The sequence below is a fragment of the Marmota flaviventris genome, chromosome 10 (assembly GCF_047511675.1).
Source record: "Marmota flaviventris isolate mMarFla1 chromosome 10, mMarFla1.hap1, whole genome shotgun sequence".
In the NCBI taxonomy this organism is placed as follows: Eukaryota; Metazoa; Chordata; class Mammalia; order Rodentia; family Sciuridae; genus Marmota; species Marmota flaviventris.
The window spans coordinates 83,327,463-83,353,848 of NC_092507.1; the positions used below are offsets into that span (position 1 = coordinate 83,327,463).

The following is a 26,386-nucleotide window of genomic DNA, read 5'->3' on the forward strand; positions in this document are numbered from 1 at the left end:
TAAGCCAGAGGGAGACATCTAATTGGGAAAGTGGATAATGTACTCACGTGCATTAGGGGAGTTTGTTTTTTTTTTTTCAGAAACCAAACAGGTAACAAACAATTTATGTCAAAATCTTAAGTTGGCACTAAAAACTGCACACTAACTTTGGTTAAAGGATCATGTAATAAGGCTACCTTGCAGTATAACTGTAACTGACATGAATACATATGTATATGGTACACTGAAGCATAGTAGTAGTTTCCTAAATGTCCTTTCCTCCCTTTCTCCTCTTCCTCATTTCCTGTCCCTCCCTCCCTCCCCTGCCCCTTACTTTTTTTCTCTGTTTATCTCTGAAAGACAAATAATACTGGAAAATACAAAAAAAAAAAAGGATGAATTTTCTCAGCCAAAGTAGTTACTGAATGGATAGGGCTAGTTAATTCAAAAGTAGAACTTCTTTCTCTTGTGAATCATCACTCAAAAGAAAAGTTATTTGAGCAGAACTTTAATTTTATAGGAGTGTGTCTTGTGTAGATAAAGATTTCCATGACTTGCATAGAAATTACTTCTAGGCCTTCACCATTTATAATGCAAAGTAAAGTTCACTTAATATGTAAAAACACATCCAACTTGCCAATTGAAAGACTATTATGTTTCCGGTCTTGCAAAAAGATGCTTCATGGTTTCCAGCCTTCAACTATGGCAGACACGTACAGCCAGGGATATGCTGGGTTTCCAGGATATTGTTTTTTCTTTATTCCCCTCACCCTTTTTTTTTTTTTTTTTGTGTGTGTGTGTGTGTGTGTGTACGCGTGTGTCTCTAGGGATGGAACCCAGGACCTCCCACATGCAAAAGCACTCTATCACTGAGGTACACCCCCAGACCTACAAGGCAAATTCTGAGTATTTGATAGTCAATATGTGAACATAATTTCTCCTGCCCTCACAAAGAACTGCAGTACCATTAAAAAGATTACGAAAAAGAAAATAGCTACAATGTATAATATAGGGAATTGGAGATTGGAAATTTATGGGGTGTGTATATGTGCATGTTTGTGTCCATGTAGGTATGTACAAGATGGACATGGGAGACAACCACTTTTGGTTGATATTTGCTTGTTTTGGGTACTGGGGATTGAACCCAGGGTACCCTAGCACTGAGCTATATGCCCAGTCCTTTTTACTTTTTGAGTTCCGGACAAAGTCTAAGTTGCTAAGGGCCTAAGTTGCTGAGGCTGGCATCAAACTTATAATCCTCCTGCCTCAGGCTCCCTTCACTGGGTTTACAGGCACGTACCACCACATCTAGCTAGAAAATCACTCTTGATAGTATTTTCTTAGCTCTGTGTTACCATTATTTAAATTGAATCAAGCAAGTTTTAGGTTACACTAATGAGTAATTCCCTGATATGAGAGGAAGAGATTAGAAAACACTGGGAAAATTTTAGAAATAACTTCCTTATGTTCAGAATCTCAGAAACAGAAACAACCCTGGGCACCCCTGTGTCTAATATCCATAGCAGAGATACATGTGGTCCTACATACTTTATTAGATAAAATGAATGACACTACAAGTTTTCCTCTCTTTTTTTATGGCTACTTACTGAAATATGTAACCTCTTTAATCTTACAGATGAATTTAGTTTGTTTAAAGTGGTAGCTATATATGGCATTAGGCAACAGCAAATAGGTAGGTATATGTCTGGCTCAACTTTCATTGGCTAATTTGTGTAGTTTTAAATAAATAGATCATTGTCAAAAAATCCTTAAGATTATAAACTTAATAATTAGAAAAAAATGATTTGGACAAGATTTTGCAAGATTTACCTTAGGTTTGAAACAAAACAAAACAAAATGCAATATACCAAATCACACAAGTAACAAAATGTAAACATACACATACATACAAAGTCTTTCACATGAGAAGTACATTTCTCATAAAATACACATTTTATTTATAAAATTGTTACTGCTGTGCATTTGTGCATGATATAACCTAAAACTCTGATGTAACAGGTCTGCATGTAATTTTGGCTTCTTGGTTCTTTGTTGCAAAGAAATGCTGCTCCCCTTTGTCCTCTGGCTTAGGGAACTCAGAGTCTCAATTTCCGATCTCACCACAAGCTAATTTTTCCCAAATCTCAAATGAAAACTCCAATTTGGGATTTCTTAGAAACTTCAAACATTCAAAGGTGGACATTTGGCCCTACTTCCAATTCAACTTTAAAATGTATCTGTGTATTCCTTCCTAAAAAATGTGCATACAGATTTTCAATATTTTCAGACAATACCATCTTTCTAGTCATCCAATAGTGTTAATAAATCACATATATCTTAAAAAACAAACCAGATATCAACCAATAGAGACTAGTTCCATGACAGTTTACCCTACAAGGGAATGCTTGCTAGCATCAAAAACAACAAGAGGAAATTAATGTATTGCCATGAGAGTTTTGTTATATACTCAGACAAGTATGAGGTGACACTATATATAAATGTACAGGTTTCAGTAAATATATACATGTAAACATCTCTCTTTATCCATCTATCACCAAGTGTACACATCAATATAATGAGCAAAATTATTTCTCAGAATAAAAGTTTAGATGACTTATGATTTTAGAATTTTGCTTAATGTATTTTTCATGTTTTCAGTAATAGACCCAATTGTTTTAGTCAGCTTTTTCACAGCTGTGACTAAAGGATCTAACCAGAACAATTTTAAGGAGGAAAAGTTTATTTATGAGATTCAGAGGTGTTAGTCCAGAGCAGGTCGCTCCATTCTACAGAGCTCGAGGTGAGGCTAAACACCATGGTGGAAGAGTGTAGCAGAGGCAAGCAGCTCATATGGTGGTCAGGAAGCAGAGAAAGAGACTCCTCTCTCCAGATACAAAATATATACCCCATAGCTATGCCCCCAATTCCTACCTCCTCCAGCTACAACCTACCACTTCAATTAACACAGTTAATCCCTATCAGGGGATTAATTCCAATATGTGTGAACACTTTTATTCACATTAATTAAGATTCTCACAATCCTAATATTTTTCCTCTGAACCTTCTTGCATTGTCTCACATGTGAGCTTTGGAGGGTACACCTCACATCCAAACCATAACAATTTACATGAGATATTAAAAAGTAGATTAAAATAATTTTTTAAACTTTTGCATTATTAATTGACAATTTATAATCACATACATTTATGGGGTACAAAATAATGTTATAGTCTATGAATATGATATGGGATAATTAAATCAAGTTAGGGACATGCTCATCACCTCAAATACTTAACAACTTTTTTGTGATAAGAGCATTTGAAATTTATTATTAGCAATTCTCAAATGCAAAATACTCTTAATTATCTTCAACATGCTAGTACAATATATTTCAAAAATACTTCTCCTGTTTGAGATCTGGCACCCATTGACCACCACTTGCCCCTTTTTCCATCCCCTAACTTCTGTTAACTACCATTCTACTCTCTTTTCTGAGTTCAGTTGTTCTTGGTTCCACACATGAGAACATGTAGTATCTTTTTCTCTGTGCCTGGCTTACTTCACTCCACACAATGCTGTCCAGTTTAACCTAAGTTTTCACAAATGACATAATTTCTTATTTTGCCTTTTTAAAAAAAGATTCCAATATGTGTGCACACATTTATTCATTAATCAGTTGAGGGACAGTTAGGTTGATTATATAACTTGCCTATAGTGAATGGAACTTCTATGCACATGAGAGTACAGGCATCTCTTTGACATACTGATTTCAATTATTGGGAGTAAATACTTAGGAGTAGAATGGCTAGATCAATAGAAATTCTATTTTTTTAAAGGAACCTCCCTCCATACAATTTTCCACAAGATGGGCTAATTTACATTTCCACCAACAATGTGCAACGATCCCCTTTTCTCCACAGCCTCAGCAATACTTCTTATCTTTCATGTTTTTGATAATAGCCAGTTTACAGGAATGAGATGGCATCTCACTGTAGTTCTTTTTTTTTTCTCATTTAATATTTTATTTTATTTTTTTTAATTTTTTATTGTTGGTTGTTCAAAACATTACATAGTTCTTGATATATCATATTTCACACTTTGATTCAAGTGGGTTATGAACTCCCATTTTTACCCCGTATACAAATTGCAGAATCACATCAGTTACACATCCATTGATTTACATATTGCCATACTAGTGTCTGTTGTATTCTGCTGCCTTTCCTATCCTCTACTATCCCCCCTCTCACTGTAGTTCTAATTGCATTTCTCTAGTGATTAGGAATAGTAATACTTATATATATATATATATATATATATATATATATATATATATATATATATATACACACACACACACATGTGCATTTGTGCATGATATAATGTCTACTTAGTTCCTTTGTGTGTTTTTAAATTATTTTTTTCTTGCTCCTATATATTTTGAATATTAACCCCTTACTGGATATATAAGTTGAATATATTTTATCTCAATCCATAGATAAACTTTGAAAACCACTGTTTTCTTTGCAGCACTTCTTGCACTTTTTATTCTGGCATAATCTCATTTGTCTATTTTTGTTTTTCTCAAATGTGCTTTTCAGGTCAAATTCAGAATATCTTTGCCCAGATGAATGGCATGTGGTTTCCCCCTGTTTTCTTCCAGTACTTTTTTAAGGTTTTTAGTCCCACATTTAAGTCTTCAGTCCATTTTGAATGGATTTTTGTGTACGGTGTGAGGTAGTATCCCTTTCTATTCTTCTGTATGTGGATATACAGTTTCTCTAAAATCATGTATTGAAGTGACTCTCCTTTCCCAAATGCATATTTCTTGAAAATCATTTGACCATACACATGTGGGCTCTTTCTGGACTCCCTATTCTGTTACATTGGTAGGTGTTCCTTTTCTTTCTTTCTTTCTTTTTTTCTATTCATAGCTTGCTTAAAGTAATTTTTGAAAAGAAGCAATAATACTCTATAACCCATTAAGCGAAGATCCAGGTAAAGAGCCTGCTCATTAGTGTCCTCCAAGATGGCTCTGAAGTGACATTTCAGTGACATTATTATTTCTAAAAGTTAAAAAAAAAATACAGAACTCGAGCAGCTAAAGAAATGATCTACTTTAAAAGCTTTATCTTACCAAGAGAAAACCAAAGGAAGGTAAGTGGATAACAGTAAGTTACTCAGTGGCAAAACCACCACAACTTATATATGTTTTCTCTATTGTTGCTGATGATTGTAAGTCACCCTTTAGAAACAAAATCTTTCAATCATTCTTTCTCAGCCTCTTTGGTTGCTCAACATACACTTAATGGGAAAAAAACCAACAAAAAACAAAAGAAAACTGAAAAGAAAAGAATGTAAAGTCATAAAGAACTGAAGTGAGGATGGTAAAAATGGCATTTAAGGAAAATCTAGATGTCCAGCTCTTAGAGCATAAAAATGAGGAGTAACATTGCTATTTTAGAAGCTTTTGCCAGACATGTGAGACTTTGAAAATGAGAGAGATGTCTAAAGATCATTTTCTTTTATAGTTTGCTTTTTTCCCCCCCTCAGGATTTTTTTTTTTTTTTCTGGAGAGACTGAGTAAAGATTTTGGTCACTTAAAATACAATTCTAAAAATAACTTAATGGTATAGATTTTGAGAAGTCCCAAATTTATAGAGGCTACACTTAAATGTTCTCATTTCATTCCCATCTGCAAATTTCTTTGAGGTCCTTCACTACAGAATAAACAATAAACTGCTTATATTATATAATCCCAATTTTGACATTGGTTCTTCACCCTCTACTCTTACTAATCTCACTTTCTACCATTTTTTATAAAGCATATATTCTTATGCTTCAGTTTATTAAAATATTTTCAATATTTAAAAATATCATTAATGCATCTATGTATCTGGACTTTTTTCATGAAGTACTTGGTTTAAATGCTTTGAAATTTTCAGTTAAGCCTTCCAGATTCAGTCCAGCTGTGATTTCTACTGGGAAACTTATATAGCTCTGCACAAGTAAAAATATTTCTGTTTAATATTCTGTACTTGTGAGATATATATATATATATATATATATATATATATATATATATATATCCTGCTTAATTTAATTTCAGTACCTAGCATAAGACTTGGCAGAAAGATACTCACAATATTTGTTAAATGTATTAGACTAGAAACCTTGGAAACTTAGCCTCTTTTTCACATCAGTTTCCAGTAAGGTGATAATGAATGTAGATGAAATAATCATTAACTTTATTCCAAATATGCAAAAGTCCATTATTCCATGATTCTAATGTAAAGATTCTCCAAAGAGCCATCTAGTGGGAATAGTCAGTAACTGCTCTGGGTTTGTAAGTCACGGTGCTATATAAATATATACATTCTATAATTCAATAACATAAAGTGAGATAAAGATTCACCAACCTCACAATTTTGCTAGGATCCTACCTAAAGTATAACATTTTTATACATTCCTTGACTTTTTACTTCTAGTTTATAATGGACAACCAATTGGTCATAAGCAACAGAAACTAGCCTCAGATGGTTATTATGAGGATACAGAATAATCTCATGAAATTCAAGCAGGAATGTGGCGGGACCTCCAGAAAAGGCTAAAATTCTCAAGGAAAGCCATAAGATCCAGCTCTTTCTTTTCTTTTCTTCATGCCTCTCCCATCTTACATAAGCATTATTTCTCCAAAACAGAAATATCCTCAATGTTAGAAAATAATGAATGTTTTTCATGATGGTTTGATTTGAGGACACACATACAGCACATATACCCACATATTGAAAAAAAGAACTTATCAAAAATATAAATCCATTCCTTTCTCTCTCCAATTGGCTTCCCCTACTTCTTTATCCATATTGATTGATATTACATTGGTCCAGCCCATTCATTTTCTACTTTAAACGTAAGAAACATCAGGAGAGTTTTAAAAATTCTGATGTGAACACCAAGTACCCTTCAAACAATGATTACATTATAATTTATTGAGTGGGACCCAGACATTCTTAACAATCTCTTCAAAGAATCACATTGTACACAGAAGGCTGAGAACCACTTCTCTGGTCATATGAATTCTCTTTCCAATTCCTAATTCTCAAGGGAGGGACACAGTCTTGGCCATGACTGTGTTAGATGTCTACCTTATTCAGCTAAGTGGCTACTAAGGGTCTGTGCAAGGGCACAAAATATCGTGGAAGCTGGGCAGATACTCTAAAAGGTGCTCTCGTGGAGCCCCCATCTGCTTATCAAGAATCATAGCCAGTAAGCACAAACACATTGTGTAAAAGCCAAGGCCTACTGTAAAAATAGGACACTAAGTATATCCTGCAAATCAATGAGACACTTGTCCAAGTAAGACTTTGTGCCAGAACCAGTGATTGGTATTTTCTATTTATTCCCTTTGTGAAAATTGTGACTCTTGAAAGAAGGCCTTATTCTCTTATGAAAGATGAAGAAAGTGAGATTCAAGGAAAGTAAATAACTTTTTGCTCTTTCTAAAGTAAGCAATTAATAAATGGTACATGAAGACCTGACTCAGATCTTAGACCTACTACAATATATCAAGCTATCTCCATCTTATATAAACATTGTTTTTCTGAAATATTAATATCCTCAAAACTAGAAACTAACCTGAAAGTTTTCCGAGATTTGATTGCACACACACACAGAGCACATATACAAACACACTGAACAAATCTTATTAGAAATAGAAGGTATATACTATTCAAATATTACTATAATTAATCATAGTGCCTTTAATTTGAGAATACAAGTAAAAATAAGTAGAGTCTTACACTATAAATACCTCACATTTGACCAGTTTATTATCATCCTTCATCTTGGGAAACTTTTATTTTACCTGGTTGGGTCATGGAATTTTAGCAGAGACATTTGCATATAAAATGGTTATGCTGTTGGGGAAATGCAACTCACATTGCAATGATGTCTATCAATTGCATTTTCCCCTAATTTGATTTAAAAGAATGATTCTTTTCTTAAAAATGAGAAAAGAACTACTGAAATGAAGACTATTGGTAGTACTATATATTTGATTGAAGTGAAGAAATCATCACTACTATGTTCCCTAAGATTTAACATCATCAAACAGCTTTTGCTTACTCATTTATTTATATACCATTGTGGTATAACTACAATGGACTCTCTCTTGGGATACAGATGCTCTAGAAGCACACATCTGAGATTACTTTAAGGCACAGAATAAATAACACATGTAGCTACTTAGATTAATTCATTGGTGGATTAATGCATCAATTAACTGCAGATCACTTACTTTACCCTCATAGAAAACAACTACTGAGGAGAGAAACCTTAAAGAAAGAAATTAATTTGGATTAGCTACTTCCATGATGGAAAGGCTAGGTCCAATGACTATAATTATAATATACAATCAGATTTTATTTCTCCATTTTGAGAAATTACTACTTATAATGAAAACTTTAGAAAAGATATGAGACTACAGAAAATTTTCTTCAGAATAATGATCCCATTTTATTAAATTCTTTAAAGAATTCTATTCACATTACCTTTTAACTGAATGCTTATAACTTGGGCATAGAATAAGGCTAGAAAATTATATTACATTAATTTAAATACAGGTTGTCTTTTTCCATCTAAATAAATCTATCACCACCCCAACCAACCAGCTATTTAGCAACTGAAGGTAGTATCATGCAAGTTTCTTCCTCTTCAACAACAAAATATGATTACCTCCTTAGTTCTTCCTGTTTATCAAAAACCAAAAGTCTACATTTTATTTTTGGTGTCTCTTCTCTCTCATTTCCCATTTATTTTCTTCCAGAAATCGTTAGATTTCTGTCATTACCTCTAGGGACTATTTCTTATTGGTTCCCCCATTTTCCTTGTCTCATACTTAAATCCACTCTTTACTTTGTACCAGAGCAGCCCTTTAAAAACAAATTTGACATGCTCAAAACTGCATTAGTTTTTTAATGGAAGTTATTAATATTCAAATGTTTTATTTTAGCCTACGTGAAGTAATCCTGTCTATCTAAACTTATCTTACGCCACTTTGTGTAAACTTACATATCAAGTAAACATATACATCAAATACACAGATCACATAGCATGTGGTTTCCACCACACTCTGTATTTCACTGGATATTTATCTTCCTATTATACTCTTTCTTATCTTTTTATTTCCATGTCAACTCTTCTCCTACTGCCATGCACCAGATTTTTTAGTAAACTAAAGTACTACCACCAATGAATTGGTGAAATATGCTTTCTAAACCTTATGTGTCCCTTGATCTAGAATGTCTTTTTGGTTTAATCAACTTTTCTACAATATTTATCAAAGGCTTACTCTATGGCAGGCAGTGTGTCCAGATGTTAGGAACTCAGTAATAAGCAAAATATATTTTGTTTATTTTTTTTAATTTATTAATCATTCAAAAATTGCTTCATTATAACATTATTTTTTATTAATTACATATTAATATATTGAAAATTATAATTATTGCACATGCCTTTTCCTCATAACTGTATTGAGGTATAATTGGTATATGAAAACATAATTAATGCATATAATTTGGTGAGCACTATGATTTGAATATGGTTTGTCCATACCAAAACTCATGTTAAGGTTTCAGTCACACACACAAAAATGTATACACACAAAGTTTATTTCTTTGAATTTTATGTATTCATTAACATGTTTTTGTTTATAATTATTCTCAATATTTTGTGTTTTAATTTTTGGACTAGTATTAAAAATGATTTTTGGACCACCAATGTAGCATTATAATATTCTGTGTTTGTCTATATTTTTACTTTTCCCACTGATATGTATACGTTCTTATAGTTTTGCATTGCTATTTGTGATTATTTGTTTTAATTTGAAGAATTTTCTTTTATGTTTCTTGTAAAGCAGAATTAATGGTAACAAACTCCTTCAGTATTGTTTATCTGGAGAAGTATTTATATAAAATAATATTCTCTTGATGTTTTCAAAACTGTTGTCTTTGACTTTGAACAATTTAGTTATGTCAGTATAAACTTCTTTGTATTTAATCCTATTTGGTGACTACTGATCTTAATTAACTTAAATGTCTATTTTCTTCCTCAAATTTGGGAAGTTTTCAGCCATTAATATTCTGGAAATCCATGTTCTTCCCATTCCTTCCTCTCTCTTGTTCAAGAAGCCTTTCTTTATGCTTTTTGCTTTTTTTTTTTTTTTTTTTTTTTGGCTACTGTGAATAGATAATTTCAAATGCCCTGTCTTGGATTTTAATAATTATTTCTCTTACTTGATTAAGTCTACTCTTGAAGCTATTACATTTTTCCATTCAGTCATTATTATTTAGTTCTAAGATTTCTGGAGGGTTTTTTTTTCCTTGCCTTTGTTTTTATTTTATACATATTGTTTTTCTTGATATCTAGTTGTCTGTCCTCTTGATGTTCAATGAGCTTTATTTAGACTATTATTCTGAATTATTTGTCAGGTAGTTTGTAGATGTCCATTTCTTTAGAGTGAGTTACTAGAGATTTATTAGTTTCCTTTGGTGATATCATATTTCCCTGATTTTTCATCCTTCTTGCTTTCATATCTGCACATTTGAGAAAGTGATCATCTACTTTTAGTCTTTACAAGTTGGCTTCCAAGGGAAAGTCTTCACGAGTCAGCTGTCATGGAATTCTAGTCAGGTCAACTTGTAACATCTGCAGGTGGGGCCAGTGTCCAGGGTTTGATTTTAGGCAAATCTCAATGACATTCGGTATGGTTTGGCAAGGCCATCAGGAAGGGCTTCCCATTAAGATACAATTGGCAGAAGCTGCTTTGTGTTAAGGCAGGGCTGCTAGCTGGACTCTGTGGTTGGGTGGGGCTGCAAGCAGGACTCCCTGGGTGAATGAATTCCCTGCCTGGGTTCCACCTTCATGCATGGCTGTCAGGAGGGATTCTTCTGTCTGAGGAAGCCTATCATGATTGCCTTGGTTCAGTGAGATCATTGGTGTGAGTTTACATGCACCACAAGATCTGTATTCTACTCACTGTGAGCTCCATCTTATTTCCTTGTTCTTTGCTGTTAACAGGGGTTTATCCTTGGCAATTTGTGAGAGAAAGCAGAAGTGGGCTTCTTAAGCAGTGCCTCAAAATGTGGACAGTTGAATATGTGCCTTGCCCACCCTCACATTGAAAAAACTGTGTCTGACATGATCCTATTTTGGCATGGTGCTGTACCTGCTTGGAGAATCAATGATGTGGAAAAACTGTTCTCTTACCCCTTTTAATGTGTTTTCTCAGTTTTTGTACTCCACTGGAGGTCTATAACCTCTGTGTTCTAATATTTTCACAAAGACATTCTTTCATGTTGATCATGTTAAATCAGTATTTCTGTGAGTGGGCTAGTAGTAGGATTTTCCCTGTTCTACTATTCTATCTTTCTGAAGTCACTCACAGAGTCTTCTTCCTCACAGCTTGCTGACATCATTTGTTGATATCTCTCACTAGTAAATTTTAATCTATTGAATTATATACTACAGTGTGAAGATAAGAAAATGAGGGAGAATAACAAAGAAGTAGAGGAGGGTCTACGTGTGCATATTTTCATGCGATTATGTATGTGCTTGAGTGGCTTCTCAGAAGTAGAATACAGAGTATGTGGGTTAGGATGAAGTATGGCTGGGAACAGGGGGAGTCTATTTTTGGTGGCTTCTTCAAGAAACATCTGAGTAAGTGGAGGAGTAATACATATATTAACAGATTAATAAATAAAGGGGTCAATTTGTTTACCAACTGAACTATAGTAACAACATTGTTTTGTATTACATTCCAGTTGTTGTATTTTCATTGTTAAGATAATGGCATGTCGACTACTACTCCCAACCTCTATTTCATACAATTCAAAGGGTCTGCTCAAAGGATAAAATAGAGAATTTTATGAAATTGCTTTAACTTAAGACTTCCTCCCAAAATAAAAAATAGCATGTTGACAAATTTTTTAAAGTGTCAATCAAGAAGGTAACGATTGCCATATTCAGAGGACTTGGGGCAAAGGTGGTGACACTGCTGACAAGATGTCAATGACTAGAGTCAGAAAAGCCTGGTGACCAGCACAGGGTGGTGCCTGACAGCAAATCCATGTAACACAAAGGAGTCTATATGATCAAAGAAAGAATGATGAAGGTAAATAAAAGAAGCTGACATTTAAGAAAGGTGACAGCAGTGATGTTAAATATTAAGACTTGAAATAAAAAGCTCAAAATTGTAAGTCAACAACATACTAGCCAACACCTGCCTTTGTGTTAAATGATTAACTCTTGTATTTCTGGAAGAAGTCTCTGAAATAGGCTAAGGTGAGGACAGGACTCAGGGGAAAGACCTGTGCACATTAAAACAGGTTTAAAAAATCCCTATTGTAAAGGAGGGTTGTGAAAATCAAATGAGCAAGATAACAAAGTACTAAAGTGCTTATGTCCATCCTTCCATTTTTATGTTAACTCTACCCCACCATTAAGCACCAGATCTTTTGGCAGTCCAAGTAATCTAACACCAATGGGACAAGTGATTCTATTCAGTTGGTTTCCTTAACCCTGTGTCCCCATAACCTAAAATATTTCAAAACATATCTATTTCTTCAACTGCATCTATCAAGTGTTTAGTTATTTCAGGTGTTTTAATGGTTAAACTTCAACCATGCAGTAAGCACTATTGTAGGCACTGGGGATAGCAGAGAGAACAACAATGACAAATAAGACTTGTACTACAGACCCTGGGCATATTATCTGGCACAGAATAACTGGTCTGTGGGAGATGATTTCAAATGAAACAAGGAAACAAGGTAAATTTTGAGAACTGTGTGCATGTATTACAAAACGTCTAATACTATCTCCATTCAGAAGTAGAATTTTGTTTACTGGCAGATTTATCTAAGTATTGTATTTTCCACTTGCTCAGTTAGAACTCAAACAAAGATGAATTAGTATGGTATAATAAAGAAGTGTAAAGAAAAGTAGGGCTGAGAATTGAAAACCTTAGGTTTTAGCTCTGACATTACTATTACCTAGTTCCAATACCTTAAAAAAGGCAATACATCTTCATCTTTTATTGACCTTTATCACTCTTGCTTTGAACATAAGGAAATGCAATTACTCTTCCCCCACCACTCCTGCTTTGGAAGTTATTCCTGACTTTATCTCTTTGAGTACCTTTGACATCCTTCCTAAAACCCTTTCAGATAATTATATTATTGTTCTATTCTCCTGAGTTAATTCTTATACTACTTATTGCTTATTCTTTTAACATCTGCATCTCATCTTAACTCATTTATTCAGTGGTTGAATTAAATAATCTCCATGGTCATATCCATCTCAACTAAATTAAGTACAGTGTTTCCAATTTGTAAGATAGGAAAAATGATAATCCAAAGGCAAAATTTAATTCGAGTGCTAAACACCTAAAATTAATCAGTACATAATGGTTATTGAATAAATTAAGTTCTTTATTTTTAACTTAGATTATTTGGGTTTTAGAACCATACAAAATTGTAATGTCTAATATTTCCTTAGATGAAAATAATGATACTCAAGGTAATGTATTGGTTACTTTAAAAGCTATAAGTCATTGAGCTGGAAATTCTACTGTGATTACATTGTTCTGTCTCAGAGCCATAGTGAGAAACCCAGAAAGGCAACACAAAGTCAGGACCCAGAGTCAGACTCTCGACTTTCAGGCTTCCATTACACTACACAATACTGGATTTTTTTTTTTTTTAAATCTGGTCCTTTACAACTTAAGACTATAATTTAATTTACTAAATCACTAAATGCAGAGGAACAAAGCTCTGGTCAAAATTATGAATTAGGATACTTTGCATCTGGATTTTTCTCAGCAAGCTAATGGTTCTCTGTGCTTTGTTTCACTGTGATTTGTCATTAACTCCAAGCCCTAGGCATCAGAGCATGGGATGCACAGCATTTATAGTCCATTTGGACCTAGTGACATTGCGATGGCTACTTCTTCCATACACCATCAAGATACACTGAAGTCCCCTGTGGCATGGATCAGATTTTTCAGATCTGATTATTATTTCTGCCCATTCTAATCTTGAGTTATCTCTGCCTGAAGTAGCAATCTACTGCTGTATTGGTAAGGAAATATTCTGCTTTTATAGAGACAATTTTATTTTAAATTACTTTTCAGGTCAAATACTGCCATTTAATAAAAGTTTGGGACCCTATACAAAGTCAATAAAAGGCATTAAAATTACTTATTAGTCATGGTACTTTCTTTCCCTATCACCAACCAGATAGTTTTGTTTGATAGCTCCATTAGGTACAGGCTCATTCCTCATTTTTTCCTTGATTTCCTTTTATAACAATATAGATGTTATTAAAAAGCAAATCCCTTCATACTCAAAAAGCTGCACATTATTACAAATAGAATTTTTAATAGAAAAGTGTCAAGTTGCTGATGCATCATAATTATTTTAAAACATTAGCTAGGGAACACACCACAAATTAACCTGAATATATTATCACAGAGGTAAATTCTATAGCCATTGCTGTAGAATTTATTATATGTTTATTTATAAGCAGCTGAAATGGAATTCATTTTTCAATGACTGTAAGCAAATCCAACTTTACTACTTGCCATTGCAAGGGATAAAAATGAGATGACATGCATTTCCAATACTAGTTAAGTCTAAAGTCTCAGTTTCCAATGAGACTGGACTAAAGTCATCTTGACACTGTGATCTTGACGAAGTGGAAAACTTGGTATGGAAACAGCATTTAGCCATGACATACTTCAATATTATTTTTTGGAGGCTATTACTGTCTCAAACAGAATCCATTATGATTTAAAACTGTCTTTTTATTGATATTCTTTGTTTTTCAACCTGACAGTGGCCAATGATTTATATCAATCTTCTCGTAACATAAGAATTAAAGAGTTTGCAATATATCTTAAATTGAAGGACACTTTTTCAATAAGTCTCAAGATTTTAATACAGCTGTCATTTCAAAAGCCTTACCTCTTCTCAGTTGGAAAGGGTTTAGAGAAGAAGTCAGCTCAGTTGATAAGATTGTTTTTATCTGAAGCAGTGGAGGATTCAAAAATTAGTATGACATATCGATGATGCCTTTTTTTAACAGACATTTTTATTCTTTAAGTGCAAAAACACTGCAGTCAGCTGTCAATCATTAACCACAAAATGAAGTCCTTTGCCTGGCCAGGATATTTGCAACTATACCAATGCTGGTAAACTAACCACCAAATTATAGCCTTTTCTCCTGCCTCACCCAGATTTCACAGGGGCTGCACACCCAAATAAATGCCTCTTGGCTACCCATTCATCTAACAGCTGGAAAGATGACACTTGACATTTGGAAACTTTCCTGTGAAGATTGCTGCAAGGCTTTCCCATTAGCTTCCTGGTGAGACTGTAAGGTCGAATAAGCTGCCTCAAAACCTGCAAAGGGTAACGGAAATACTCTAATATTAAGCCTGTGCAATTTAAATTTCTAATTCTCAAATCATAGTTCTTCAGATATTGTAGAAATCACTGGTATATGTCAGGGCAAAATAATGCCTTTGAAGATGTGGAATTAAAGTGATATTTTAGGCAATGAAAATGATAACAAGTGTCTTTTATTCAAGTTGGGACAGAAGATCTTCCAAGTAACAGACACTTGGACATAGATAAGTTCTTGCAATTTCATCTTCTGAATCCCTACCATGTTTTTAGCAACTTCTCATCTTGGTCCAGAACAGAAATCTTTAATATGATGCACAATTCTTACTATTCTTTAGTTTTTATTATCCTCTCACAAAACTAGTAAGTTAGCTTTAAAATTCTTCCAATCCAGCACTGTAGGTCCATTTTGAGAATCAATGAGCCTAATATAAAGCTAAATTAGTAAGTATGATATTATGAAGGAAATATTGTGATCATATAAATCTTTCTGCCTTTTAAAGAGCCCAAATGAGGAAGTTTTAATAACTCAAGTATTCATTAAAGATTTTCGAGCGATAAGAGTCCTTATAGAATCTCAAACCCTAAAAATGGGAAAAAAGTAAAGGTTGAGTTTTTTATATAAATACACATAATTCAATTACCTTTCATAGCACTAAACTTTTTGCACTGTACTCAATTTTTCATTCTCTACCTTCATAGTGTCTTTATAATTGTTCTTATCTGTTAACTAAGAATTTCTTAAGTGAAAGAATGACAAGAAAGAACAGGCCTCCCTAAATATTCACATATGTCCAAACATACAGGAAACTAATATTATAATTAAAAAGGAAAATGAAACATTAAAAGATATTTGCAGAAGATCACTGAAGAAACAGAAGACATGAATGATATAACTCAATTTTGAATTAGTCATCATCTGAGTATGTAATCACTTTTTAAAAGTCAATTTACGAGGGCTGAATTGTACCTCATTAGCAAAAATGACAGGTAAAGATTATTATGGATACGCTTGTCATGGCCCCAAATCACAAACCAACACCAGCATAGACCTAGTTTTCCCTTACCATTCCATCAACAAATCCATGAAAAGGATTAGCTCACAGGAAGAAGGTGGAATACTTAGAAATGACTGGAATCTTTCTCTTCAAAATAAAATCACAACTACCATTTTGTACCCACTCTACTGTAGGTCTATGGCATAAATTTGTCTCTGTGTGGTACTGAAATCACAAATTCTTTTCACATAGCCTATTGAACTGCCATCAGAGGATAATGACTTTCTGTCACTTTTGACCTGGGGCAGATTTGAACCAGTGACCAAGAGGTTAAAGGCTCTGTATCTCATTACCAATCCCCTGAGATACCTAGTTTCCTCAACAACTAGTGATTCTTTTATGTCTGAATCAAACAAGAAGAAAATACACAAAAACCTCAAGCACTAGAAAAGCAGGTTGATGGTGCACGGAAATTATGATATATTGAAGAACTTTAAACACCTATTTCAAAATATGCCCATATACTACATACAACTGAGAAGAATCATGATAACTGATAAAGAACTTCCTATCACCTTCATTAGCATATCATATAAGCATCACTGTTAGGCTCAAAAACATTGTAGAAAGCTAAAACTGAAGTCACCTGTGCTTGGTGAGCTGACAGGGCTAAAAATGATTCCTCAGATCTAGTAAGATGCCAGAATATTTATGTATGTTTCTTGTGTGTCCTAAGATAATTATGCTATGAAAATCAGTCATAATTAGTCATGGGGGGTTGGGGGGTTAACAAATTAGGGAGAATAATATAGATTCATAAATGAAATAATAAAAACAGTATCAGACACCTTAGCATGGATACTTACAATAGAAATATAGCATATTTGAGCAAAGGATAAAATTTGTAGAAGAACAAAAAAAGTATCATTTAAGAATGTGCATATATGCATATTTTTGTACATAATAGAAACATTAAACCTAAACTAATAATTTTGTTATTGAAAGCTAATGTCAAATGCTGGCTGCTAATAAAGAAAATTCTATAATCATTCAACTTCACTATTCTGTAAGTAAGTAGTCAATGACTCCTAAAGTCACTGTGCACATAGTTTACTAAAACTTTTTAAAAAATGCTTAAAGCCCCAATGCCTCCATCCTTACACTTTGTATTTTTCTACAAATATTTGATTTTCATGGAATGGATTTCACCCAGAAAAAAAATATGGCTTCTTTTCCTTTTCCATTCCTATCCGTCTTTTTATAAAGGCTCTATATGAATTCTTTCTTTTATTTGAATTTCTTCCTCTATGTATTGATTCTGTGTATATTCTTCCACTAATAAGATTTGTCTTTTGTCTCTTGATATTTATATTTCTACCTCTACAGCTGCTTTCATTGCAGCAACATGTAAATTTAGTTGACCTTTCCACTGCTGGTAATAAATATTGTGGTTTCATAACATTGCTTCTAAAAGATAGGGAATTTAAACCAGCATTCTTAATAAAATACTGATATAACCAAAGGATCATCTCCTGATGCAATCAAACCAATGAGTTTGGAGATTATTATTTCCATATAGATCAAACTTACTTGACAAAAATGCTCCAGGTTTATAAGAGCTCCTTCTCAGAACTACTGTGCCTACTCCTGAGAAAATGAGCTCCTGGTCGGGGATTAGAATTTGGAAGAATTTAGCTTGTTTTCTGTCTCCTTTTTGTTTTCTGTGGGAGGACATCACATGACAAAATATACAGTTCTTTTCTACACTTTTTTTGTAAACAAATCTTTTTATATGTTAATACCAGGAGAAAATAAGTGCCCAGACATCTGAATGATGTATTTTTGTATATTAATAACATTTGATATTAACTCTTCAGTTTGGCACCTTTGTTAAGAAGAACCTGAGGTCCTTTACAGATCCTTAGCCAATTTGATTGTACCTAAGACTAACTAGACTAAGTCCTTCTCTCCTATTCCTCTGGGAATTCCAAAGGATAGCCAATGAATGTGGAATGTTTAAAATCAGAAAAGCCCCATGTGACTACAAACGTTTTACTCCCACCATTGAGTAGTGTGCTTATCATGAGTTAGTTGTAGATTCCGTACTTTATATGTGTTGAATATATACGTAAATAAATATTACATAAATTAATGAGTCATGTGAATGTGAAAACATACAGGATTGAGCCTATGAAACCTAAGTTGAATATGTTCAAAAGATAAAGAGAAGTTAACAACAACAACAAAAATTGCTGTCAATTTTAGTGTGCACTAAACAATTGAATTGACTGCACAACAACCATTTGGAAATCCAGAAAATTGCTTTGTGTGTTCTTTGAAGGTCTTGATCCACTTTTCAAAACAAAAATAGAAGTTGCAAACAACACATTACAGATAGGTATAGTCGAGATACACAATAGAACACCAACTATTTTATTCAAAAGACCTTGGCCCTCCATTTAAATAAAAAGGAAAATGAAAATTTATCTACATGCTTTAAATCAAAATGCTAAGCTTAACAAATATGCAGATCCTTTACAAAATCACTACCTTAACTTTTTCTTAATAATCAACTAATTATTGAGTTTGTTTCATAGGATAACAGAACTTTTATGTACTTTGGTGTCTTTAAATGAATGTTCTGGATTTGTCCAATTTATATTATTAATGAATGTCCTGGATTTACCTATATAATTAAAGTGCCTTATTTTTACCCTCAATTAACAATTTGATTTAGGTCTTTAATCATACAGCTAATTTTACCTCTATTTGCTTCCTTTGGAAGTTAGAAGATGTGGTATGTTCATATTCTTAAATTTTCTTTGTCCATTTAATCATTCTAGTTAAGGTATATTTTTAACCAGAATAAGTTACATGCAGAATCAGGCCATCACCAATCACAATCTTCTGATTTCTCCAGAGAAACTCTCAAAGTTCTAATGCATTATTATATTTTTAAATTTTAATACATGCACAATGTAGGGGAAGATGTCAAGGACTGCTACTAATTGGCAAGAAGACTAAGAATCCAGAGCTCAATAGTCCCAGGGAAACAGTTCAGTAAAAAGGATAATAATAGACATGTGTGGGTTCAAATCCTGGTGACTTTGCTGACAAGACCCTGACCTCACACAGGTGCAACCATTTTAGGCCTTATTTTTAAAACTGTGAAATATAAAGAAGGATATCCACTCTACATAGCATTGCAATTAAAATAAAATACAATGTACAACAGAGGCTAAACAAATCATAGCTGTAATTACAACTGACAAGTGAATATACAAGGTTATGTATATACAAGGTTATGTTCTGAAGAAGACAACAATAAGGTATCACTTCTTTCATGAGCCTTCTCCAATAATTTTAGTCAATGTTGGTCTCAGGTCCTTGGCAACCTTTAACATTTTTAAAATTTATTTTTTTTAGTTGTGGAGGGATAGTATATATAGACATAGATAATATATATATATATATATATATATATATATATATATATATATATATATACACACATATATATATAAACTATATAACTATATAAATATAATTATATATATATATGTATGTATATATATATATATATATATATATATATATATATATATACACACACACTCTATATTTATTTATTTGTTTGTTTGTTTGTTTATTTATATGTGGTGCTGAGGCTGGAACCCAGTGCCTCTTATGTGCTAGGCAAGTGCTCTATCACTGAGCTAAAGTCCCAGCCCCAACCTTTAACATTTATTGGTTAAGGTAAATTTAATTTTTCATCACACCATAACATGTATTTCTCTGTCATTTTCCAAAGGATAATCGTTGAATTCAAACATCAGTATTAAACTCCTTAAGAGGAAGAAAAGGTTGATGGTTAGATGTTGCTAATTTTTTTGCTAATACAGAGCTTCTATGTATCCATCTATCTAAACAATACATGTACATATACTCACGCACACAGTAGTTAAATAAATAGACCCATTAGACATATACAAGATAAATGTTCACATAAATTTTAAAATTTATGGAATTTTTTTATTTAGCTATGGTCATCTTTCAGTTACATACTTTTTCTACTGTCAAACTTATCCTTAATATTCAGAAATACTTATTCAAGTGATAGGAAAAACTCATATATGCGTACACTATACCAATATCATATAACTAAATGTTATTAAGGCAAAATCATATGGGATCACTTATAGTACATGTAATTTAAAGAAAAATAAGTAAATTGTTTTTTTAAATACCTTTATTTTATTTATTTATATGTGGTGCAGAGGATTGAACCCAGTACCTCATGTGTGCTAGGCAAGCACTCTACCACTGAGTTACAATCCCAGCCCTGTAAATTTGTTTTTAATAATGTATTTTATTATCTTAAAATGTTTCATGTATTGAAGAAGAAGGAAAAAGAAGGTAAGTGCCTTCATACACTATGAGCTTTGACAGATTTTAACATATGGTATATTTATGTCAGTATTTTTTCAAAATTATTCTATTTTGATTTATTATTTTAGTAATATAAAATAACAATTTGTGAAGGAAAAGTTGACAAATTGGAAAATATTTTTCCCACAATAATAGCAGATCTGACACTATCAATTCAGAATAGAAATGATTTGAACATATAACATAACTCAAATTAAAATTATGAACTAGTTATACTCATCCTGTTGTAGCCTCAGTAAAATTATACATCTTTACTACGATTTTCCTACATATTCCCTATGTTCAGGGTCTCTTCCTGGACCATGTCTTTTGGTGAAATCAAAAGAAGCAGATGCACAGGTGCAAGGTCTATGGAGCAAGCAAAGAGCACCTTGGTGACAATTCTTAAGGAAGGTACTCTTTCTTTGAATAGCAGCAGCACCACTGAAAGTCCCACTGTCTGTTGAGTGGAGCATGGTCTGGATTTCAGCCAGCTGGGACCTTTGTCTGGGTCCTCCTTGGGCAGTGAGCATCCTATAAAATCTCATCCAGCAGCTCTCTTTAAGTTTTAGCAATTCTCATCACTAATTACTTCTAAATTTTGTTCTTTACTTGTACTGTAGTTTTCCTGAAGCCTTTATTGATTCCACATCATGAGACCCACATCCAAAATGATAATTAGCTCTTCCAGGCTAACTCTGTACCTTTACCATTTTGATGATTCTGTTTATATTGTATTAGACCTATATTTGCACAACTGATTTCTTTACTAGTCTGTAACATCTTTAATGCCAAGTGTCATGTTTTAATTCACATTTACAAACCTAGTAATTTGTTCTATTGATAAAAGACAACACTTTAGATATTTTTTAAATTAAAGTTGTAAGTGAATCCATGTATGGATGACATCATGGACAGAGTGATAGATGAATGATTTATGGATGAATAATTGAATGGCTAGACAACATGCTTTTATTATTACCTGAAATAGCCTGTTTCAGTTTTCATCTGTTAAGATCCTAAACTTTGGGTTTCTATTTCATTATTTTTTGGGAGGTAGAGGAGAGTACTAGGGATTGAACTCAGGGATACTCAGTCCCTGAGCCACATCCCCAGCCTTATTTTGTATTTTATTTAAAGACAGGGTCTCACTGAGTTACTTAGAGCCTTGCTTTAGCTGAGGCTGGCTTTGAACTCGAAATCTTGCCACAGATCCAGAGCTGCTGGGATTAAAGGCATGTACCACCACGCCTGGCTATTTCATAATTTAAAAAATAATCTTAATAATTTTTCTGATCATATTTTAATCTAAAGGAAATTATCTTTAAATAAACTACAATAATAAAACCAACAAACAAATATTTATAAATTAGGCACATAATCTTCCCCATAACCCAATAAGATAGCAACTTTAATTAACATTGCTTATTTATTAATATATCACTTATTTACTCCTGAGAAGATCATGCCCTAGAGGGACAAAGTAACTTGACCAAGGTCACACAGTTTGACAATATTAGCAGTGGTTCTGAAATCTGGTCTTTAATTTATAGTCACTATAATATACCTCTCCTCATTAATTCATTTTGGTACCCTCACAATGTCAAGTGTTGGGCCCAACAGCTGGTACTCAATAAGTGGTAATTGAGTAAATTAACTAATGAAATTTAAGTGAAGCTCTCTTCAGACAACTATGGGAATTATTGAAATACCTACGTGGATGTCTTTAAATAATCACATTTATCTAAAAAGCATATTAAAAAGAAATTCTAAGCACCCAATTGCAGTGATTGCATGCATTAATTCATGTTATAATGTGTGCATTAATTCATTCTTAAAAATATACTATCTAACGTTACATTTTCCCCAAAACATACTGATGTAAAATATAAGAGTATTATAAGCCTTCATTCACAAACGCACTTCATAAATTATAAAAGTTTTTCCTAATGAATACATTTGTAAGAAAATACTATTTGTAATGTTACTAAGCTATCACATAACAAACCCATTAGTTTTAACTCCTACTTAAATTTATTTAAAGTGAATTCTTGCTCTGCATATTTTTCCTATTTAATACTTGAATACATTCTTATTTTGAGGACATAACAATAACAAGTGTGGTCACTGGCTTATGTAGAGACAGATCAGTATGCAGGCTTCATTCAAGAGTCACACTAGGAAGTTGGTGTTACACACTACTTGGAAGAGGAAGCAGAGCAAACCCAGAAGATAAGTAAGGTCCAGCTAGGTGTTGGGTGGAGCAGGTAAAAGGCTCAGATCCAAGGCAAATCTTGATTTGCTGGGCGAAACTGAAAGTGGCATCACAAGCTGAGGAGTTTGGGCTTCATCCTGAGTGGAAAGGGGGAGCCACTGAAGGATCTTCAATGAAGAAATTATGATCATGTTTTATTCTTAAAAGATGGCCTGGCTGAAGGGTGGGGACATTGCACTGAACAGTGGACAAAGTGGAGGTACTTTCATGAGAGACAATGGAGACCAGAACTACATAATGACATTGCAGATAGAGAAAAGTCCCGCCTTGTCTCTGTGTTCCCTTCTTGCCTTACAGCTGCTTAGCACTTTGAATCTAACATCCTGGCAGGAAGGTGAAAGTGTTGATTCTATTTAACAGAGATTTTCACCTACCTTCCATCTCTACTGGATTTTAAAATGTAATCCAATGCTTAGTTTTACAAATATTAATCCTTTTGCCAAATCACAAACAGTTATTGACCATCTATTTTTTTATTTTATATTTCAAACATTGGCATCTCTTGCAACATGTATTTTTAAAGCATGTGCATGTTTTTCTTCATCAGACTAAGAGTTTATTTTCTTTCATAAGTGGAAGCTAAGTAAAATGCTGGTTCTTTTTTGTTTTGTTTTTTCAGTGCACATTTATCAGATTCAGGGAAGTTAAAACATAACAATGAACTCAAAAGAAAAGCTCCATTAAGAATCCTTTAATGTTAAAGAAAAGTTGACTGGAATATGCAATAGTGATGACTAGAGGCTGGGAAGAGTAAGGGTGAGGGGGAAGACTCGGGGGTGAGATAATAGGTACCCAAACACTGTCAGATCAAGTAATAAGTTCTACTAATCTATACACATCACAGTGGGGGGAGTAAAGTTCACAACGATGTATTTATGAGAAACTCGAAGACAGGAGTTTGAAGGCTCCAAACATTTAATGATAAGATGGAAACATTAAGTATCCCAATTTCATCAGTACATATTGTATACATGTGTTGAAATATTAACTCTGTACTTCATAAATAGGCATAATTATTAGATGTTAATAAAAAATTTTTGAAGTGCCTAAGAAGATAAATGTGTTAACTATCTTGATTTGATCATATATACTATATACATGTATCAAATTATTTGTACAAATTTGTACAAATAAAATATTAATTTAATTTTTCTTTTAAAAAATAGAGTGTAGTGATAAAAAGAATCCATTAGAATGATAGTCATGAAACATTACAAATCTATGATCATAAAATATATTTAAGTATTCTCTATGTATTTTTATTTAAAATGTATAAACATATATAATATTTAGAAAACTAAAGCCATCATTCACTGACCCCCTATTCAATATTATCCTTTCAAATCTCCTTAGAATTTCTCCTCTCCTACCATTGTCACTCTTGTAAAGTGAATTCACACACTCACTGGGCTTCTTCCATCCTGACATAAGACTCTTTATCTCATCCCCTGATTCTACTTTCATTCCTTCAAGGAGCTAAAAGGCAGCTTATTGAAATATCTGGTAAACAAAAAGTGGTAACTACACACACACACACACACACACATGCAAAGTAAAATAAATGTACACAAGTCTTTACAGAGATAGAATTGGCAAGACATATACAAGAAAGAAAAGAATAAAACAAAACTTAAATAGCATGTACATACAAGTGGATAGTAAGAAAAATGTATGTGCATACACACTGGTGTAAATGTTTTCAGTGTGCTTTCTTGGTAAGTACCTCTTAAGGAGACTGTCTTTTCCTACTTTCTTTCATGAAATTGTCCTATTAATATATTAATAAATGTTAAAGTTCCATTTGTTTGAAAGTTTGTTTTAATGTTAGCAAAATAAAAAGCTATCAGCCCTATGTTGATTCCCAAGTTGGTTTTGAACATTTTATTAGTTTAAGAATACAAAGTCTAAGGACTACAAAGGTAGATTTGAATGTGGGAATCAGCAAACACGCTGGAGGTAAATCAGGTTTGGGAATACATATTTGGTTCAAAATTAGTGAATTTATAGTGTATGCAAGCATCTACATGAACACACATGAACATATCCAGTGAATTTTAAATATCAGTTAAATATGCATGTCAAGATGTCCAAATGTCCAGGTATGTGAAGATACCTGGATCATGCAAGAGAATGTTAGCTGGAGGCAGGGAATCAGGAGAGATGAGATTGAAATCCTTGAAAGCACTCTGAAAGTAACCATAGAATGAGAAAATAAAAACACAGATGATGGGCTGGGGTTGTGGGTCAGTGGCAGAGTGCATGACTCGCATATGTGAGGCACTGGGTTCAATCTTCAGAACCAAATAAAAATAAATAAAAAAAAAATAAAGATACCAAAAAAATTAAAAAAATAAAAACACAGATGATAAGTCTGGAGACAAAAAGATCAAAAGGAATCAAAACAAGGAGACCATCCACTCCCAGTAACTGTCTTTAGTTGTTTCTTTTGTGTCTGAAAGGCTGTGGAAATTGTAAAAGCACAGCGATGCTATTTGATCATTGCAAAACTGCAACCCAAACCAACTTATTTCCTTCAACCCCCATTTATCCATTTGTTAAAACTGCATTCTTTCCCCCACCCCTATTGCCTGGACTAATTTAAGTTTTAATTTAAGTTACTTTTGAGTTTTAACTGATTTTTAGGCCATTTTTAAATTTAAGATTTGATTGCTTACTAAATCATAACTTTTGTCTTTTTTCCCCCAAAACTCCCTTTATGCAATACTCATTCTTAGAACCCCACATTTCTGAGACATTATGCCCCAGTCTCAGTATCTCAAGCCCCATTCTCACAGAATAAGGTGTCAGGAGGCAGGTTAATCAAACATTAACAGGATGGTGAAAATACTACTATGCCTGGCCCTACATCACTAAGTGGCCCTGCATAAATTACAAAAGTAGAAGAAAAACCAGAATAGACAAAATAGTCTTGGCAAAGAGGAATAAGTTCAAGAAAACATGAAAGACAAAGTGCATTTTTACTTTAACATGTGGAAAACAAAAAGACAGAAGGTGGGAAGACATACTGTTAGTAGTCTTTCCTGAATATGAAAGAATGATTAAGAATTTTATCAGCAGGACCTAGGGAGGGTGATGCACACCTGCAATCTTAGCAGTTTAGGAAGTTGAGGTGGAGGATTGCAAGTTCAAGGTCAGTCTCAGCAACTTAGCAAAACTCTAACTTAAATGAAAAATAAAAAGAACTGGGAATGTAGTTCAGTGGTAATGTACCTGTGGGTTCAATACCCAGT

At 33.2% G+C, this 26,386-nt stretch overlaps 1 protein-coding gene across 1 annotated transcript in view; it reads right to left on the reverse strand.

Annotated features, from left to right (window-relative positions):
- Positions 1–26,386, reverse strand: part of Dpyd (dihydropyrimidine dehydrogenase) — a 798,929-nt gene that overhangs the window by 407,188 nt on the left and 365,355 nt on the right. The window lies entirely within an intron of this gene.